The sequence below is a fragment of the Glycine max genome, chromosome 2, assembly GCF_000004515.6.
Source record: "Glycine max cultivar Williams 82 chromosome 2, Glycine_max_v4.0, whole genome shotgun sequence".
Lineage (NCBI taxonomy): Eukaryota > Viridiplantae > Streptophyta > Magnoliopsida > Fabales > Fabaceae > Glycine > Glycine max.
This window is the reverse complement of record NC_016089.4, coordinates 28893764-28914311: the sequence shown is the minus strand read 5'-3', so window position 1 is coordinate 28914311 and position 20548 is coordinate 28893764. Positions and strand designations below refer to the sequence as shown.

Sequence of the window (20548 nt, the reverse complement as noted above, 5' to 3'; positions counted from 1 at the left end):
ATGATTACGGCGTGAAAGATCAGTTGGCTTGGATTTTCTTCACGGAAACAATTTTTTTCACTAATTTCAAGTGAATCCTAAATACCAGAAGGGCTGAACGAAATTACTCTGCCCTCCTTCCCCTATTTATAGGGGAAAAGAGGGCGGTGGTTGCCGCCCAACTCGCCCTGGCGAGCTGGGTTGCTTTCACCAGAAGGCACCGCCTTTTGTTGGAACACCCTGGAAGGTCCAAGTGGGCCTGGTTGCTATTCGCACACCCCTTTTTACTAAATACCCCCCCTTTTGCATTTTTTGCTGATTCTTTTTCCGTAATGATACGGAACTTTACGGATTACGTAACGACACTTGTTTTCTTTCCGTAATGTCGCGAAACTTTACAGATTATGCAACAATGCTTCCTTTCAACTTCCGGCATGTCGCGGAACTTCACGGATTGCCTAACAATGCTTCCTTTCGACTTCCGACATGTCGTGGAACTTCACGGATGGCCTAACGATGGGTGTTAAGTACCTTGAAGCGGTCAAGCGAAGGTTGCATGCCACCAAACAAATGGTCCCCGGATGAAATTAGGGTATGACAATCTCCAACTAGCACAATATAATTGCAGCCTCATTTTCCAGGTCATCAAACTTGACAGTATCAAGGACTTTGCTACATATGGCTTTGAAGAAAAAAGCACAGGCGAGTTATGGCTAACCTGACTTTGTTAGGCATAATGTCTTGTATGCCCACGACTAACAATTGTTGCATCAACACGTGACAATCGTGGGACTTTAACCCTACCAACTTAAGCTTCTTCAACTGCAAAAGACTCTTAATATTTAAAGAGTATCCTTGTGGGACCTTGACCCGACACGGACACTAACAAAAACTAATCTTCTCCTTTCTGGACAAAGCATGACAAGCTGGAGGCAAGTATATTTTTTTACCATTAGACCTTGGATGCAACTGCGATTGTATACCCATGTCAGCTAGATCTTGACGCGTATTCAGACCATATTTTGTCTTGCCTTGAATGTTAAGGAGTGTCCCAATGACACTATCACATACACTTTCTCCATATGCATAATATCAATACAATGTCTAATATCTAGATCAGACCAGTATGGAAGATCAAAGAAAATGGACCTCTTCTTCCAAATGCAAGTCTTACTTTTTTCCTTCTTTAAGGTCTTTCCAAATACAATATTCAGGTGTTGAACCCGCTGGAAGACCTTCTCACCAGTCAACGGTATCGGTGCAGTTTCATGCCCTTGACTTCCATTAAATGCTTTTTTCAATCGCCTGTAAGGGTGATGAGGTTTTAGAAAACGACGATGCCTAGTGTACACTATTTTTGTACCATGTTCCAGTTGTATGTAGCTTGTGTCTTCTTCACAGATGAGGCATGCATGATGACCCTTAACACTATAACCGCTCAGATTTCCATATGCTGGAAAGTCATTAATGGTACAAAAAAGCATTGCACGCATTTGAAAAGTCTCCTTGCGAAACCCATCAAAAACTAAAACCCCCTTGTCCCACAACTTTGTTAGGTCTTCAATCAACGGACTTAGATAAACATCAATGTCTTTTCCTGGCTGTCTTGGGCTCAATATCATCATAGACAACATCAGGTATTTTCGCTTCATGCACAACCAAGGAGGCAAATTGTAAATTGCTAGTAGAACTGGCCATGAACTGTGTTGAGTTCTTAAATTGTCATATGGATTCATTCCATCACTGGCTAGTCCAAGCCTAAGATTTCTTGCCTCCTTATCGAAATCCGGATACAAACAATCAATCTTCTTCCACTGGGAGCAATCAGGTGGATGACGGACCATTCAATCAGAGTTTCTCCCATTTGCATGCCAAGTAAGGTCTTTTGCATCGTATCCATTAGCAAAAAGACGCTTAAACCTTGGAATAATGGGAAGATACCATAACACCTTCACTGGAGGGCCCTTCTTTAAGTTTTCATCAGAACTGCAGTCCTCATCATCCTTCACTTTGTATCGTGATGCCCCACACCTAGGGCATTTAGACATTTCTTCAAATTAATGCTTGTACAGTATGCAATCATTCGGGCAAGCATGAATCTTCTGATACTCCATACCCATCGGACACAGTATCTTCCTGACCTAATAATAACTTTTAGGAAACTTGTTTTCCTCTGGAAGCAGATCATGCACTACTTGAAGCAGTGAACTAAAGCTATTGCCACTCCACCCATATCTAGCCTTGACATTAACCAGACTTAACACTACCAACAATAGCGTCAAGGAATTCTTGCACCCCATATACAAAGGCTTCTTTGAATCACTTTGCAATCCTTCATACATAGGGGCATGTGCTTGCGGAAAAGACTCTTGTTCAAGGCCATGAATCATATCCTCCAAGCGATCTCCCATTTCTACATCAAACGGTTCAGACTAGGACCCACTCTGCATGTCTATCAATTCACCATGCCATATCCATGTCATGTAATTCTTCTTATTCCCATCACACAATATATGCTCCCATATGTCGTCCAATATTTGTTGTCTTCTGTTCAAACAATTGATACAAGTACAATAATATTTTCCATCTTCATCCGGTCGACTTCTTTCTGAAGCAAATTGTAAGAACTGCTCGATGCCTTCCTCATATTCTGGGTTGATGCGACTTTCATTCATCCAACTTCGATGCATGAAAATCTCACTTTTTTATTATAGGTGTGGTCCTGTCCCATTCAGGAAGACCGTCTTTTATGGTAGCTTCATACGTCAGGGTTAATTCTATTTTGTTAAATTTGACAAAATTTCGACAGCATTTCGCATTCGTCTCCAAGTACAGGACATGAAATCGGTGAAATTAATTTCCCGATAATCAAGTATGCACTTAGGCAACAACTAGAAATGCATTATACCAAAATTTCATCAAATTAAACAAAATAATGTTAACCTTAACACATGAATCTACCATAAAAATATCAGTCTCCCCAAATTGTCCAAACGGAGAATTCAAGATTGAATACAATGATTAATACAAATTGTCCGCAAGAATCATTGCATTCAATCTTAAATGGGAATCTAAGGTTCTCTCATCATGAACACAATTTGTATATCATATATCAGGTGTCTTTAATGGCAGTGAACAAGTAATAAAAACATTAATTGGTAACAAACATTTGTACCTGTGATGATGAGCAGCACGGTCCAAAATGAAATGAACAAAATAACTCAATGACCACCTACATCAATCATCAAACAGATATCAATGTGACAATGAGTAGGCTTAAAGTATGACAGATATCAATTGGCACCGTCAATGTCTCAAAATCATAAGTCTAACTAGCATACACAGTAGTCAGGACAGTCATACAATGTGAATAAGTCAAACAATTTCAAAATATGACTTTTGCAAGTAGTTCTTTAAGATAATCTTCAATTCTTAGGACCCCTCCCTCTTTGTTGGTTTTTAGGTATTGGACTCCTAGGAATTATTATAATTGGGCTATTGATTATATGCACTTCAAACCAAGATGTGTGTCTGATTTTCAAGCAAGTTAATGTGTCATGATTTTGAAGCAAGTTAATGTCTCATCATTTTTAAGCAAGTTAAAATTTCTAGTGCTTCATCAAATGATTATAGCTATTTACTTTTTCTAAAATTTGTTGCAAGATCAAGTTTTCATTACCTGCCAGGATTATATATTTGCTTTCTTTGTTGTAGTTTTCTACGCAGTCAGCTAGTTTATATATTTGCTTCCTTGGATGACGGGAACAACTGTAAACCCACTATTTCGAGCTGCATATTCATCACAAGCTGCAAAGCAGAAACTCACTCTGCTGGTTCCATGGCTTTACAAATCAGATGAAGAACTGGTTTATCCCACCAATCTCAATTTTACTTCACCAGAAGAACTGGTTTATCCCAACAATGTTACTTTATGTTTCATACTTTCATATCACTACTGTCAGTTCTTATATTTTTATCATTCTCATGTGTATTTTTCGAATGCAAGGTGGAGTATAATACTTGGTGGAGAGATTGTTGTCAATTTATACCATCCAGGGATGCTAACATTGCTATCCTGGAAGAACCAGAACATTTGAAGTGGTATCCTACTAAGGTTGGATGAAGGTAGAAGCTAATTGACTATATTTTTGTTTAGACACAAATGATTTATCTAATGCTCCTTATACTTTCAACAGATATCAAATTATGAGAAAGAGATAGAAATAATGTAGACTATGACCAAAGAGGAGTATTTGGCCACTTTAAGGAGGTAAATACTTGTGATTTACCTTGAGAAGGGGCAGAGAAGTAACTGTAGTTTTATATTTTATAAGACATAGCAATAGTACTATAGTAATGTTTGCAGCAAATAAAGTTGTATAGAATTTGATATTATATATGATTTTTTTACTTTGGTTATTTTGAAATTGATTTTACAAAAAGAGTAGTGGATATTATAAGACACAGCTTGCATGCTTGGGACATGCATGCAAGCTGTGTCTTCTCACTAGCTACCTAGGTTTACAATCTAGCTATCTATCTAGCTAGTGAACTTCACAATCTAGTTGTCAACATTGTAATTGGTGCTAAGCTCATAGTTCCAATGTTACATGCTTGTCCAATTTAAAATCAGACAGCAAGAGGGATCACCTCTTTGTTGGTTTAGTTGGTGAAGTATGGTGACACTATTAAGTCCATAAGAAGCTTATAAGAATTGGCAAAGGAAAGAAAGTAATGATAATTTTGTTACTGCATTTCACACATCAACTTGATATTTTATTCTCATACTCATTATACATTAACTAACATTCATTCATTTTCTATGTGGGACCTATAATTTCGTTTTTGTTCCTGTGCTCTTTTGTGCAAAAGAATGTCTTGCAGTGAGCTCTCAATTTCTGTTGGTTATACAATTTCCTTAAATTGGTTATACAATTTTTATTGGGACTATTTCTAGCATAACTGATAAGAGGTTCAATCTCCATGTCTTAGAGGAACATAGAAGTTAGAACACATGACAAGAATAAAGATTAAGAGCCATGTTAAATAATGGAAGAACTAGGTTCAGGTTCAGCATTTTAAATATGGCAATGTTAGAAACTGGTTCAGGTTCAGATTCAGCTCAATGTTGCATGTTGTTATTGATGAACAGAAAGAATGCATAATTTGAGTTGTGACTGTTTGGAACATGCAGAATAGCAAATAATAGATATAAGGTACAATCTGAAAGTTCTTGAGGAAGAAAATGAATCTTTAAAAGTGAAACTTTGACAGGCTTCAAATGAGGTTCACTTGGCTCACAATAGAATCCAAGATGCACATAAATTCGATCTAACCATGATTTTTTTGGGGCCATGACAAAAAGGTTGATAAAGATGCACCAGTAGAAGTTGACACTGGTTCTGGCAGTCATTCTGGTACTAAGGATATTATTGAATGTAATGATGAACATGTTGGAAAGTCAGTATCAAATGACCTGGTAGATGATAGTCAACAAACCTCTGCCCTTGAAGATTCTTGTAAGAAAAGTGAACTAACTGAACATCAAACAACAACTTCCAATGAGGAGGACCAAAGTCATTCTGCTTTGAGTAAGAGACTAAGAGCTAACAAATATGCTTCAAATTGGTTTGGCTTATTCTATGCAATTATTGTTTGGCGCTAATAAATTGTTTATTTACTTTTCTTAAAATATGCAGGGTTTGAGGCCTTACTTTGTGGTCATGAACTTAAAGCGAGTATGGGTTTGGTTGCTGTTACCGAGGTATCTGTTCTTCAAAAGAATTTAGAAGTTCTGCATTATCCATAATTAAGAATGAAAATCTTGTTCTTCAAGTTCAGAGAGCGGTATCTGTTGTGGGAAAAGGTTGTTCCTCTTGTACTTGGAATGACTGTATTTGGTTTAGACTTACCTGTTGAGCCCAAAGATACAATTCCAGTGGTGGGACTGGATGATGCAGTGAAGGCCAAGAATGATGCTCCTGGACCAGCTTCATCTGGACGCAGATGGAGACTTTGGCCTATGCCTTTTCAAAGAGTCAAGACAATTGATCACACTGATAGTGTATCAAGTGAGGAGGTATTTGTAGATTCTGAGTCTGATTGCCAAACTTCTGTTGTCAAGCCATCTCCAACATCTGCTATGCCCATTTCCAAATTCATTACTATTTCACAGGTAACCACTACCATTGGATTTGCTTCTCCAAACAAGGCTAATTCCTACAATGTTCATGGGAGTGCATTAGGTGCTAAAGAAGTGCATGCTACAAGGTAGAATCTTGGATGGCTATACGAGCCTTTCCATGTGCCAGAAGATGTCAAGAAGTATGGATGGGGAGTTAGAGATATCTTTGTTTCCTCTTAGTCTGCTGAGATTTTCTTGATCTAGAATGAAACTTTCTTTATTTTTCCTTAGGCATTGGATTCTCCATACCCCAGAGGGTGCTAAACTTGAAGCTGAGTGGAATGCCAAGTTAGTGGAATATGAGTAGAAATACAGTGAGGAAGCTGCAGAGCTGAAGGCTATTATTACTGGCGAATTACCAGCTGGTTGGGAGAAAGCACTTATGGTGAGTAAACTAACAAACTTCTAGGTTTCTCCTAATATTTATTTTGAGCTATATCTCCTTAGTAGTTGAATGATGTGTAATCCAATTTTACTGAATGGTGGTGATTCATTTCCATGGTTTGTTATAATCATTTACTTTCCTAATTACAGTTAAAATTCATATTAAGTACATTGCATCTTCACTCATCATCCATCTTTTTGCTTCATGCATGTATAGGCTTCAAACTTTTAAGAAAAATAAAACTTGACTTCAATCATTTGTTTCTGGATCATTGACTACCCTTCTAATTAAATTTCAACTTTCAGACATACACTCCAGAAAGCCCTGCATATGCTACAAGAAATTTGTTTCAGCAAAATCTAAATGCCTTTTGTCTTCACTGACTACATGAGAGATGCCATAAGGATTTTTGCACTATGTGAAGCTAGATTTATTTATGTGATGACTCATGATTCGATTGGACTTCGAGAGGATGGACCAACTCATCAGCCAATAGAGCATTTGGCAAGCTTCAGGGCAATGCCAAACACTTTGATGCTTCGTCCAGCTGTTGGTAATGAAAAGGGTGGCTACACCATTTCAGACAACTCATCAGGTAACAAGCCTGATGTTATTTTGATTGGAACTGGTTCTCAGTTGGAAATTGTTGTTGCTGCTATTGAGGATCTAAGGAAGGAAGGAAAAGTTGTTACAGTTGTTTCTATTGTTAGCTGGGAACTTTTTTATAAGCAGTTAGATGAATACAACGAGAGTGTTCTACCTGCTTCAGTAACCGCTTGAGTTAGCATTGAGGCAGGATCAACATTTGGTTGGCACAACATTGTTGGAAGCAAAGGAAAGGCCATAGGCATTGATTGATTTGGAGCAAGTGCTCCAGCAGGAAAAATATACAAGGAGTTGGGTATCACCAAGGAACCTGCTATTGCTGCTGCCAAAGAACTTTCATAGATATATTTGTTGAGTTTATTTTATCTCATCTAGAACTTATGGTTTTCACTGGTGGCTTTGGGTTACTGTTACATGATTTGTTTTTTGAGATATCACTTTAGCGACAATAAGGAAGATTAGATTGTTCTTGCATATGATTGTCAGAGGAACCACTTACATTAAAGGATGAGTTGAATTAATGAAGTTGTATGAATTTGTAACAACTATTAGAGATGAAGGAAAGAAGAATGACAGAAAACTTGAATGGATTTCTTAATTGAACAATTAAGGTTCAGAAAGGCCCAATGGGCACCGCTATGTGACAAAACTCCATATTACTTCTAAAATATAGAATAATTAATCTGTAAATAAACTAGTGACTATTTAAGGAAAAAATGGAACCTACAACATATTTCAGAGATTGAAAATGGAGCTGCGGGAAATTGGGACATTAAAATACGCAACCACAACATATTTCATTACCTTGGAGCTGACCAACCCGCCTTCACCCTTAATTTCTCTAAAGGTGATTTGATTCATTACAAAGTATGTACATTTATTGATCCTTGATTACATACCTTATCCATTAAGCCTAACTACAAATTTCATTGGCACTTACAAGTTCTAGTGAAATCATTGCTCAATATTATTCTTAGTTACAAGATAGCAATGCCTACTTCAAATTCAACTTAGGTTGCTATAAACAGGAAGGAAAAAGAAATATCAACATCCACTTAATAAATGAAATAGCACTATGCACAAACCAAATTACTTAACATTCCAAAACTTGTGAGTACCTTATGAAGAGGCCAGCTAGCTTGTCACAGCTAATAACCCAGAATTGAAGAAATTTCTGCATATATAATTCAAGAAATTTTGTTGTATGTTGTGTGAATAAAGCTTCAAATAAGGTAATGAGATTGACAATCAAGCTTCATATGGTTCTAGTCACATCATTGCTCAATATTATTCTTAGTTACAAGATAGCAATGCCTACTTGAAATTCAACTTATGTTGCTATAAACAGGAACGAAAAAGTAAAATGAACATCCACTTAATAAATGAAATAACACTACGCACAAACCAAATAACTTAACATGCCAAAACTTGTGTAGGTGAGTACCTTATGAAGAGGCCAGCTAGCTTGTGATAGCTAATAAGCCAGATCGAATTGAAGAAATGTATGCATATATAATTCAAAAAAAAAGATCAAAGCCTGTGAGGTTCTGAATTCCCTATTTCCACCTTGAGGGCAAGGTGGAATTTCAAGGGGGAACTATTGTCAGGATGTATAATGTGGAGGGTTGAATAAGGACAGTTGTTAGTTAGTTAGTCCATAAGTTATTTAGTGAGAATAGTTAGTTAGTTAATCAGTATTGGAGTTTGGTTAGATAAATAAGGAAATCAGATTGATGAGGGTATTCGACAAATCAGATTAGGGAGTGGAAGGAAAGATCCTTATTCAATTCTCCACTTTGTGTTCAATTTTCAATAGTAAAATTCTACTCTTTTTTATTCTTTCCACCTAGGTTCCATCTTATTTTCTGAGTTCCTATCAGGTAGTGATGTGTTATGCCTATACTTTTCCCTGTTACTAATACTATAGCAAATCAAACATGCGGGGTAGTCATGATAATAACAAATACTCTCATTGTCCAAGACCCCAAGAAGTAAGCCTACATGAATTCATATTCATTTAAATTGGGTCTCCTTTGAGGTATGTTACAGATGTGGAGTATTAGTAACACAGCTTTTCCTATTCATACACTTACATATAAAAAAAATGCCTAAAATTGATTCTAAATTTAAATACAAAATATTGGCATGCCTGCTAGACTAGAACATCGAAGATTTCAGCAAATAAAAAATTTGTCTCCATATCCTTTTGCTTCCTAATCGAACTAGCTTAGTTTACAATTCTCAATACCCTCCAAATCATGATGACTACACATAAACCCTTTCTTTTCCTTGTTCCTCTAATTATAAATATTACTTTAAGTAGAGACATGGTCCTAATCTCTTAGATAGACTATCACATCCTAAGCCTAGGAGTACCACCAAAGACAAAATTTAAGGCAATCCTTACTTCTCATATAGTTTTTATTTCATTTTTAGTGAATTCAATTTATAGTAATAGCTAACAAGGTTTCAGGCTAAGCAATCCAAAACAAAATGGGATAAAATGGACTAATATGAATAAAAACAATTGATTTATGACTGGATTAATTACTGTTACATTGAAACTGGGATCTTCTTGTAATCTTCAGTATCTAACTATACATCCCATGTGGTGGCATCAAAGTCTCTGCAACTGGCAGAAACAAGCATCTTCTTCTAACACTTAGCAGTAGTCACAGAACAAATTTCTAGCCTTTCTTTTAAATACAACAAAAAAAATTAAAAAAAGGATATCTATATATGTATTTTCAAGTGAACTCAAACCACTCATCTCTCACGATTAGGTTGGCATACAAAACAAAATCGACCAATATTTCATTCAAAACCAGTATATAAAGAAATAATAAGAGACAACAAAAGGATAATAAAGATCGAATGTTATCCCTTCCAAGTAAAATCTGAGAATTGTTACATTTATCAAAAGTTGAAGACAAAACTTACAGAATCAAAAGTGCCAAAGAGAGCAACCTACAAAATAACGAACCCACCAACCCACCAACTCACGAACTCACAAACCCACCAACCAGGAGCCAAGACAATGTCTAAAACCTACAAAACAACAAACTCACCAACCCGAAGTTAACATTCTATAGGGATAAGGTTAAAGCAACATGAAGTTTGCCCACGTACCTAAATCACGATAGTCACGAATGGGAACTCGTCGAGCCTGTGCGAACCCCAACACGAACCTCAATGGCAGCTTGAGTGAGGAGGACAAACAGGTCTTTCGAGCCTGAGCGATGACGAAGAAAGGGAGAAGGGTTTTGGTAACTGATCGCGTGGGGGAAAATGGATTTTGGGGTTTTAAGTTATGAATAAGACAACATCAGTTTCTTAAACAAAACCGATGTTAACTTTACAATGTTAACATCGGTTTTTTCAATTACAGTTAACATTGGCTTTTCAATAACCGATGTTAAGATATTAATGTTAACATCGGCTTTTCAATAACCGATGTTAAGATATTAATGTTAACATTGGGTTTTGGAAAAACCAATGTTAGCATCGGTTTTTTCAAAACCGATGTTAATTAAGTCAACTTATTTACCAAAATGCCACAGCGCTTTTATTTACATCAGTTTTGCGAAAAATCGGTGTTAAGCTTGCGATGTTAAATCAATAAATTGTAGTAGTGTATACATGTAGTAGAAGTTGTTGGAGAAGGAAATTCAAAGCTTAGACTGCAAAGGAAGAATAAGAAAGTTGTTTTGTGGATAGAAAAAAGAAAAGGGAAACAATTGTTGATGGCAACAATTCAAAATTTGAAATACTATTAGAAATCAACCATTGATTTGTGTTTAGAATTTATCTGAATTAAGTTTTTGACAAGGAGCTTTTGTTTTGAGTCAATAAAATTAGGATGTGTGAAAACCTAATCTACATAATGTCTTGAATAATTATCTTAGGAAGGTATTCTAATCTCTTTGGTTGCTGGAAGAAACAATTATATGGTGGAGCATTTGACATGTTTACCTAGGAAGGTTATTTGCCAGATGGTTTATTGATTTTTTTTTCATTCATTTTGAAATAGGGCTCATTTTAGTAGTAGGGGAAAATAGCTCATAGTTTTAATCTAGTGAAGTGATGCCTCTTTCCACTTTTGATGAATTTGGTTTATTGTTGTATGTTATTTTATTGATATTGTATATTTTAGTAGCAAGCTTTGGTTGGTGATGCTTCAGGTGAAGAGCAACTTTTTTCTTCTGAAAATAGCTTAATGGATGGCATTGGACGTGAGCTTGATGTCTATCTTGAAAAGATCAAGGTTTATAGTCCCTGTTTTTAAGTGTTAGTAGCAGTCCTTTATTTGAAAAGATAATATATGAGACAAGATTAGGATAACCTGTGTGTCCATGTTTTTCGATGATTGTTTAGTTTATATTGGGATATTAGTTACTAATATGTTAGAGATCGATCTTATGCATTATAATTCAAACGGGGTTTCAGTATACTGTATTGTTGTATGATGCTATCATGTATTGTAATAATATTTTTGATAATTCACTCAATTTGCAAGTGATTACTGACTAAATAAATAAATAAATAATTGGCCATTTCTAGATTTATTTTGCTTGAAATGCATTCAGAAGGGAATCATTAATATCTGCACAATGCAATTAATAATTGAAAACATGATATGTATAAAAAATTTCTATTTGTAATTATTTGTTGATGTCAGCGTAAAACAGTTAAAATAGCTAGACTTGTTTCTCTTATGAGCAAGACTTCAGCACATAATAAGAATCAAATGCATAGAAAGAGCAAGACTAGCGGTAACTGGTATAGCCAAAAATAAAAATAAAATAAAATCTACCATGGTTATATGGTTATGGCTTGTGGGGACTTTTGTTACACAACATTATGTGGTTTGCATGTGTCATATGAAAAGGTGATGCTAATCAATGCATTTAAAGACGATTTTTAGTTAAAAACCTCCTTAGAATGGTAGATTTTCTAAGACGGTTCAAAACTGTTTTTGAATGTATATAAAAACCATTGTGGAAAGGTCTTTCTCCAGTACTGAGTCAATTGTTTGAAGAATTTATTTACAAATTCTTCATAATTAGGAAGTGAAAAATTAGGGTAGAAACGCATGACAGTCTACAAAAATTTGGATAAAAAGTGTGGTCATTGATGTTGACCGAAAAAATCCTACGATCAACCAAAAATAATCCTGATCAAGGTTAGTCGAAAATAGTCAGGAGGAGTCAACCAAAAACTGTCATGGTCAACGCTATCCTAAAATGACCTTGGTCGACATTGGCCAAAATTATCCTAGTCAAGATCAGTCGAAAACAATATTGACAAAAGTCACCAGAAAACTATCCAAGATGGCATTGACCAAAAATAACCCTAGTTGAGGTCAACCAAAAATTGTGCATGCCGACATCAGCCACAAAATTCCTCGATCGTCGTTGATCGAAAATAGATTGGTCAAGATCAATCAAAAACAACCCTGACCAAGGTTGGCCAAAAATTGTTTCGCCGTCAATAAAAAATAACCCAAACCAATGTTGGCGAAAAACAATCACAACCGAAGTAGTTCAAAAACTTTTTTATAGTTTAAAAAAAGATTTAACACAATTAGTTTTGAGCTATAAGCTGATATTTCTAAATCAACTAACTTATTTCATTTCCAACAGAATTTGAAAAGAAATACAATGTGGGGTATCACAAAAACTTGGGGACCAACATATAAATTGGAGGCCCTAGCTAGGCTATGAGTGATGCGTAAAATGTAGAAGCATATGTGATATGAAGTTTTGATGATGCCAAAGATGAGCTCGATTCAAGTCAAGAATTCAGAAATGCAAGAAGAACGATGTACATAGTTAGGATCTTAGAAAGAATTCCCTAATTGATGTTGCACATGTATGACTAAAGGAAATATTTAACAAAAGTTTTTCAGAACAATTATCTTTTAAAAAATATGATATTTCCTCTCTGGGAATTGATTACCAGAGGATGTAATAGATTACCAGTGGCTAAATTGATTTAAGAAACAATTTAAAAATTTTGAATTTGAATTTAAAAGCCTATAATTGATTACACAAGGTATGTAATTGATTACTAGAAGTTTAAACTGTTTGTAACAGCTTTTAGAAATTTGAATTTAAATTTTAAAAGCTTGTAATTGATTACATCATTTGTGTAATTGATTACCAGACACAAAAAATTCAAATTTTAAGTCTGAAGAGTCACAACTCTTCAGAAACTAACTGTGTAATCGATTACCACATTTATGTAATCGATTACCAGTAAGGAATTTTCGAAAATAACTCCTAAGAGTCACAACTGTTCAAGAAGTTTTTGAATGTCCATGAAAGGCCTATAAATAGGTGACTTGGGATACGAAATTCCTTAGAGTTTTTCTGAACAACATTGTTTTATCCTCTCAAAGGCCTATAACTCTAAACGAAGCTCTATTTGATGAACCAAGTTTCAAAATTCCGACCAGTCCTTCACTCCTTTCTGAATTGCTAACACTAGACGCTGACAGACAATATCGATGAAAACTCCTAATTTATTATCCTTGCAGCCAAGTAACTGCCTCTAGCAATGCCTAACTAAAAGTAGATTTAAAAACTATTTTAAACTGGTTTAAAAAAAAGGTATTTTATCAAATTAATAGATATAGATTTTAAATCCAAGTTTTTAATTGAGAAATCCAATCCATATAGGTTTTTTTCCTGGAGTACACCGCTTCTCTCTCCATAATACCGGATATACAGTACTTTGGTAAAAATTTCCCGAAGTACACCTGTTATTTTTTTTTTTTGCCTTTGGAAGTCGGGTTTGGCCCCGACTTCCGTTCTTCAGCTTTTTTTTCTTTCTTTTATTTATTTATTATTTATTATTATTATAAATTAAAATTTAATTAAAGTAAAATATTATATTATATAAAATTATTTTTAATAGATTTTAAAATTATTTATTTAATAAATTAATTTTAGAAAAATTATTTTATAATTTTGTTTATTAAAAAATGATATTATTAAATTTAATTATTTTTTTTATATTATTTAATTTATTTAAGATATTTTTGGTTAAATATTTTTTTTAAATCTAAATTTTGTATAATAATATATTGATTTTAGTAAAAATTGTAAATTTTAAATTTAATTATTTTACTAAATATAATTACTTTATTTATGTCATTAGATTTAATTAAAAATGATAAAACTAAAGCTTTTAATAATTTATCTATAGAAGAATATTACATTGCATTATCAATAAAATATTTAAACAATGGCAATTGGCTAAGGAAAAACTTAAGATGATGATATATTTGGACAATTGTTTCTGCTATTCATTGCATCGAAGATGACTTCAGAATATTGTGAGCCAGAGTTGATCATTGCCTGAGTTTGTCGACCTCTATTAGCAAAAAGTTGTGTGGTCTTGAAATACGTCTCCTCAACCAACGATGACACCGGAAAATGTCTTGTGTTTTTTTAACATGGAATTAACAGACTCCAACAAATTGGTAGTCATATGTACCCAACGTTTCCCTTCATCGAAGCATTGTACCCATTTTTGTTTAGGTAATTGATCAAGCCATTCAGTTGCACTTGGCTTATTCACACTGATATCCCCAAGATGTCGCTAGTGCATCTTCTCCGTGTATGCGTAACCTGTAAATATTCAATGAATGTATTATGTTATAAAATTTGATAGAAAGAAAATTTTAACGAATAAATAAAATAGATTCTCACCAGCCAACATGAGTGGTTTCTTTAAATGTTTGCAGCTTGAGTTACCGCGAACAAAGTTTTGTGCAATGTGGCACAGGAAAAAGAAATGGGATGTGTCCTGGTCTCATAAGTTACTTGGGTTATTGTAGACACTTATAATTGAGGGGTGTCGGTTTGAAATGAGAGAAATGTTAATTTATGGAGTAACATGTCTTCTCAAATTCTTTAAAAAAAAGCCCAAGCTGAAGTTGTCTCCCCTTCTACAATGGCGTAGGCAATTGGGAAGATATGATTAGCTCCATCTTGTGCGGTAGCTATCAATAGTGTGCTAGTATACTTGTACTATGGGTTTGCAATATGCAAAACCATTAATGCATGGACCAAATGACCAAAAGACATGTTTAAACAATCTTTTGTCCAGTACTATTTATCCCCCCTCATACAAGGATTCTGTTTGAGCAGCGACCACAGTCCCGGGAATACAAGATTGCAAAACTCTGAAAAGTTTTGGCAGTTTGGCGTATGATTCTTCCCAGTTTCCATGAATCATCTCCAACGCTCTTTGCTTTGCTAACCATGTCTTCTTGTAGGATGGGGTATAATTCATGAACGTTTTGATCTCTGCAATCAACATCTTGATGGAGACAGTTGGTTTTGTTTTGACAATTGGTTGGATAATTTGTGTTATGACGTGTTTGTCGAGTTGGCGATGATCTTGTCTGAGCATTGGCACGAGACAAGTGTGATGACCTCTAATACTCTTGATAATCCATTTGTTATGCCTCTTTGAATTACATGCGCCCAAGCTCCATGTACAACCATTTTCATGTAACTTACAGACGAAGTTTAGCCTTCCCTAGTCAGAGTAAACTGTTGTGCAATCAAAATGATTTCTGATGTTGTATTCTTTGATTGCTCGAATACATTGTGCTTTGTCATCAAAGCTCATGCCAACCTTGAGTATACCGATTGGTGATTGTACATTGTGTTGCTAATGAACAAAATGTTGTCGATCAATGTAGTGTGGTAGGTGGTCAAAGTTCAAGTCTACAGGACACCTAGGTTGGTGATATTGCAACGAAGGTGACGGAGGTGTTGCTGGTCTCCCAACACCCTCGTCATCAGTTTGGTCATCGCTTTGGTGATTGATATGATCAAAGAACTGTTGATCCTCATCCTCACTAAAATCATCCATGTTTTCATCATGAAATCGTATAATGGGATCTTTGTTAGCAATGGGATGTTCATCTCGGTTTGATGTTTGCGTTTGTGGTAGTTGTGAAAGTGGCGTAAAGGGGGATGAAGGATGGTTTTTTTGGTCAAAGGAGGATGAAGGATGATGGTTCTGTTGGTCAAAGGAGGTTTGTTGGGCATTGAGAAAAGAATCATTTTTGGATAATAGTTGTGTGTATGAAGTATAAATGTCAAAGGGGTCTTGTGATTCAAGGTTGTTGTATGAAGATACTGGATTATTGAGGTCTATGTTGTTGTACAATAACTGTTGTGGAGGAAGTAGTTGTAGTTGTGGACATGAGGGTTGTGGAGATGATGGTTGTGGTTGAGGAATAAGGTTAGTAACAACATAGAATTCGGCAGAATTCAATTGTGGTTCTAGACAATTGTTTCCATTCCGCCTCTGAGATCATCATTGTCGAATAGTTGTGCTGAAATAAAACATGTCTGACCCAAATGAAATGAAATAGGGACACGAAATAGCAATTGAGCAACTTGTTCAGTTGCTCGAGCAGGGAGATGATTGTTAATTTTTCGAATGAATTGTGTAAATGTAATAGAACGACTGACGTAAAAAAATATTGGATTCACATATGTGTACATCGATCCTTGAAGTGGATCATCTACAATGTGACCATTGTGGTAAATGATGGTCGCAATTTCTTTAGGTGGAACCATGGTGGTGCTTATGGGATATGAGTGGAAATACTGTGAGAGTTACAAATCGAATTTTGTTTTGTGAGAAAGTTATTGTGTGTGATATGTTGTTGTCAATTGGTGATATTATATATAGGCTAAGAAAGTTTACTACGAGAGTTAGATTGGAAGGTTTGGTGGGATGGTTAGATGGGAGGGTTACGTGGCAAAGTTAGTTATAAGGGTGAGGTTGGAGGGTTAGGTGGGAGTGTTAGATTAGAAGGTTAGGTGGGAGTGTTAGATTGGAAGGTTAGGTAAGAAAGTAAGATCGGAAGGTTAGGTGGAAGGGTTAGGTAGCAAAGTTAGTTACGAGGGTTAGGAGGAAGGGTTAGGTATGACATTAAGTGCATGTGAGTAAATATTGTGCAACTGTGGAACAATGTACACATGTGAGTGAACGGTGTGCAACCCCACACATTAATATACGTTGTTGATCGTAGTTTTTTGCATCCCATGGCAAGGTCATGCGGATTGTTCAGAAACATGTTAATGGGATAAACATACACATGTGAGTGAATAGTGTGCAACACCACACTTTAATGGGGTGTCAGTGCATGTGAGGGTTAGGTCTGACATTGCTCCATATCTCTAAAATCATGCATATGTAGACTATTATTACTGAAATAAATTGAAAATAACAACTTCAAAGCATGCAACAACTTCAACTAGATAATAAAGACGGAGAAAAACTTCAACGCAATACAACAACAAAATATGTTAAATTATTCATTCTAATTTCAGCGTATTCTCCAGCTTCTGCTCCATGTCGGCCCAATTTAGGTCATTAACTTGAGTAGGTGATAATGAATTATGAACATCAACTTTAAGTTCCATACATATTACAGTAGGTGATAATGAATTATGAACATCAACTTTAAGTTCCATACATATTACACTTGTCATATTGAGAAATGTATGAAACATGCACAAAGCACCTTCTTCGTCAATAATTTGAATTGCCCTATATTGAACTTCACCATTGAATTGATATACAGGACAATGATACCAAAGGGCATTAATTATAGGCGTAACAACACTATCTATAATTGATGACTGTATTGCGGTGATTATATTTGGCAGCGTCATTGTTGGATTCAAGAGTAACGACTTTGTCTTGTCACCTCTAAAAATTACATTTGCACTTGAACTTTGAATGATTTCACCATTGATATAAACGTACGCACAAATAGGCTCTGACCTTATTGGTTGCCCTCTCTGTTTTTTCTCACAATTTGATTTGACGCAACTGTGCAAAGTATTGGGTGACATGGTACATTTATATATGCAATCAATCACGGGTCCATGGTTCACGTGAATTAGAATCTCGATGCATCACAGTACACAGTCGTGTTAACGTGCTTTGGAATCTCAAGGCCTTACAACGAGACAAATTATAAATGTGCTTTGGAATCTCGAGGCATTACAGTTACCTTAAGTGTAATGTTGAGGACATGCGAATTATTAAGAACCAAGTTAATGCGGTTAACGTACGCATGCGGGTGAACAGTGTGCACGAAAATGTCATTGATTCACGTGAATTATAATCTTGATGCATCACAGTACCACAGTCGTGTTAACGTGCTTTGGAATCTCGAGGCCTTACAACAAGACAAATTATAAATGTGCTTTGGAATCTCGAGGCATTACAGTTACCTTAAGTGTAATGTTGAGGACATGCCAATTATTGATAACCAAGTTAATGCAGTTAACGTATGCATGTAGGTGAACAGTGTGCACGAAAATGTCATTGATTCACGTGAATTAGAATCTCGATGCATCACAGTACCACAGTCGTGTTAACGTGCTTTGGAATCTTGAGGCCTTACAACGAGACAAATTATAAATGTGCTTTGGAATCTCGAGGCATTACAGTTACCTTAAGTGTAATGTTGAGGACATGCAAATTATTGAGAACCAAGTTAATGCGATTAACGTACGCATGCGGGTGAACGGTGTGCACGAAAATGTCATTGATTCACGTGAATTAGAATCTCGATGCATCACATTACCACAGTCGTGTTAACGTGCTTTGGAATCTCGAGGCCTTACAACAAGACAAATTATAAATGTGCTTTGGAATCTCGAGGCATTACATTTACCTTAAGTGTATTTGTGCTTGCAAAACTGAACATAGTTTAAACGATAAATAGATGGTAAGTGCATGTCAATACCACATTTGCATTACCCAACTTCAAATTTTATATCATTTGTATTCGGTTTACCATTTGGCATCATTCTCATGGATCATAAACCTCTATTGCATCATCAACATGTTCATCATTCACGTACTACGATTAATGACTTAATCACTTCCTATTACCATACAATACTTGAACCAGAACCATAAATTATACCATTATTATCGTGTACCAGGTTCCAACATATTGCCCTTATCAAACAGTGTAAAATTGATCCTGCATTGATCACTGTATTGGTTGAATGATGGAGGCCTGAAACACATACCTTTCACCTGCCATGGGGAGAGTGCACCATCACACTTGAAGATGTTGCACTTCATCTAGGCATTAGAGTCGATAGTCGTGTTGTGACTGGACCTAGCTTCTTACATTGGGATGAGTTATGCCACGAGTTACTAGGGGAAGTCCCTCCCGAAAATGCACGTAAAGGAGCTGCACTGAAGCTGACATGGTTGCTAAGCATGTTGCGCGCACCATTGCATGAAGAACCAACAATGCATCAACTATAATGCAGGTGTAGAGCTTACATAATGTACATGATTGGCGGTGCTTTAATTCCTGATAAATCTGGAAATAGAGTTCATTTAATGTATTTGAACCTATTACGTGATTTGAACAACACAAAAAAATATATTTGGGGTTCGGCTTGTTTAGCAAACCTGTATAGAGAACTATGTCGAGCATCATCAGAGGTTGGTAAAGTTATGGGTGGTTGTGCCATACTATTGCAGTCATGGGCTTGGTACCGCATGCCTTTTATTGCACAAAGAGTCCCACGACCCGAAACAACTTTTCCACTGGCTAAAAGGTTATTTACATATAGCGAAATGTAAATTTTTTATTTCAATGACATGTATTATAACATTACAATGAATATTGATTTTGTATGTTTTACATTTCAGATGGAGTGGTGGTAGATTAGAATATAAGGCCACACCTCATGGTGACTTGGTCGGATATAGGTCTCGTATAGATCATATGAAGAGCCATGAGGTATAATACTATCATGATCTGCACCTTAAATATGTACATGCATACTAACATGTTGCCTTGTTGGCATATATTTCAGTTTTCTTGTGTCCCATATAGAGGATTTGAAGAACACCTACCCAGACGTGCATATAGAGACATGGAGATTTGGTCTGCATGTACTGCAATTATTTGTTTCTTGATTGTTGAATGGCATCAAACAAATCGGGTGAAGCTACAGTTTGGACTACAACAAGATATCCCTGTTGATCCCATGAATCTTGATCTACTTCACCAAATTGACATGCGAGGCAATCATTACATTGATTAGATGGAATACCATACGGAGTGGATTAATATCTGGAAAAACAAATACAGTGATGTTTTAGCTGGGCAATGGGTTGAAGGAATAGTGATACATACACCAGCGTACATGGAATGGTATAGGAAAAACACTACTTTGTTCTTGTCTGTTGCACAACAACTACATGATCCACGCACAACAATTACCCATAATGTTGTAGGGCCAGGTGTTGAACAAATAGATTTTCAAATTCCACATCCTCAGTCAATGTATTCTACTCCTTCACCTGTTCATCAAACT

The 20548-nt window shown here is 35.8% G+C and overlaps 1 pseudogene; it reads left to right on the top strand.

The window, feature by feature from the left end:
* LOC106797503 (protein TRANSPARENT TESTA 9-like) overlaps positions 1 to 20275 on the top strand; it is a 42528-nt pseudogene extending 22253 nt beyond the window's left edge.
* Positions 20276 to 20548: the final 273 nt, after the last annotated feature.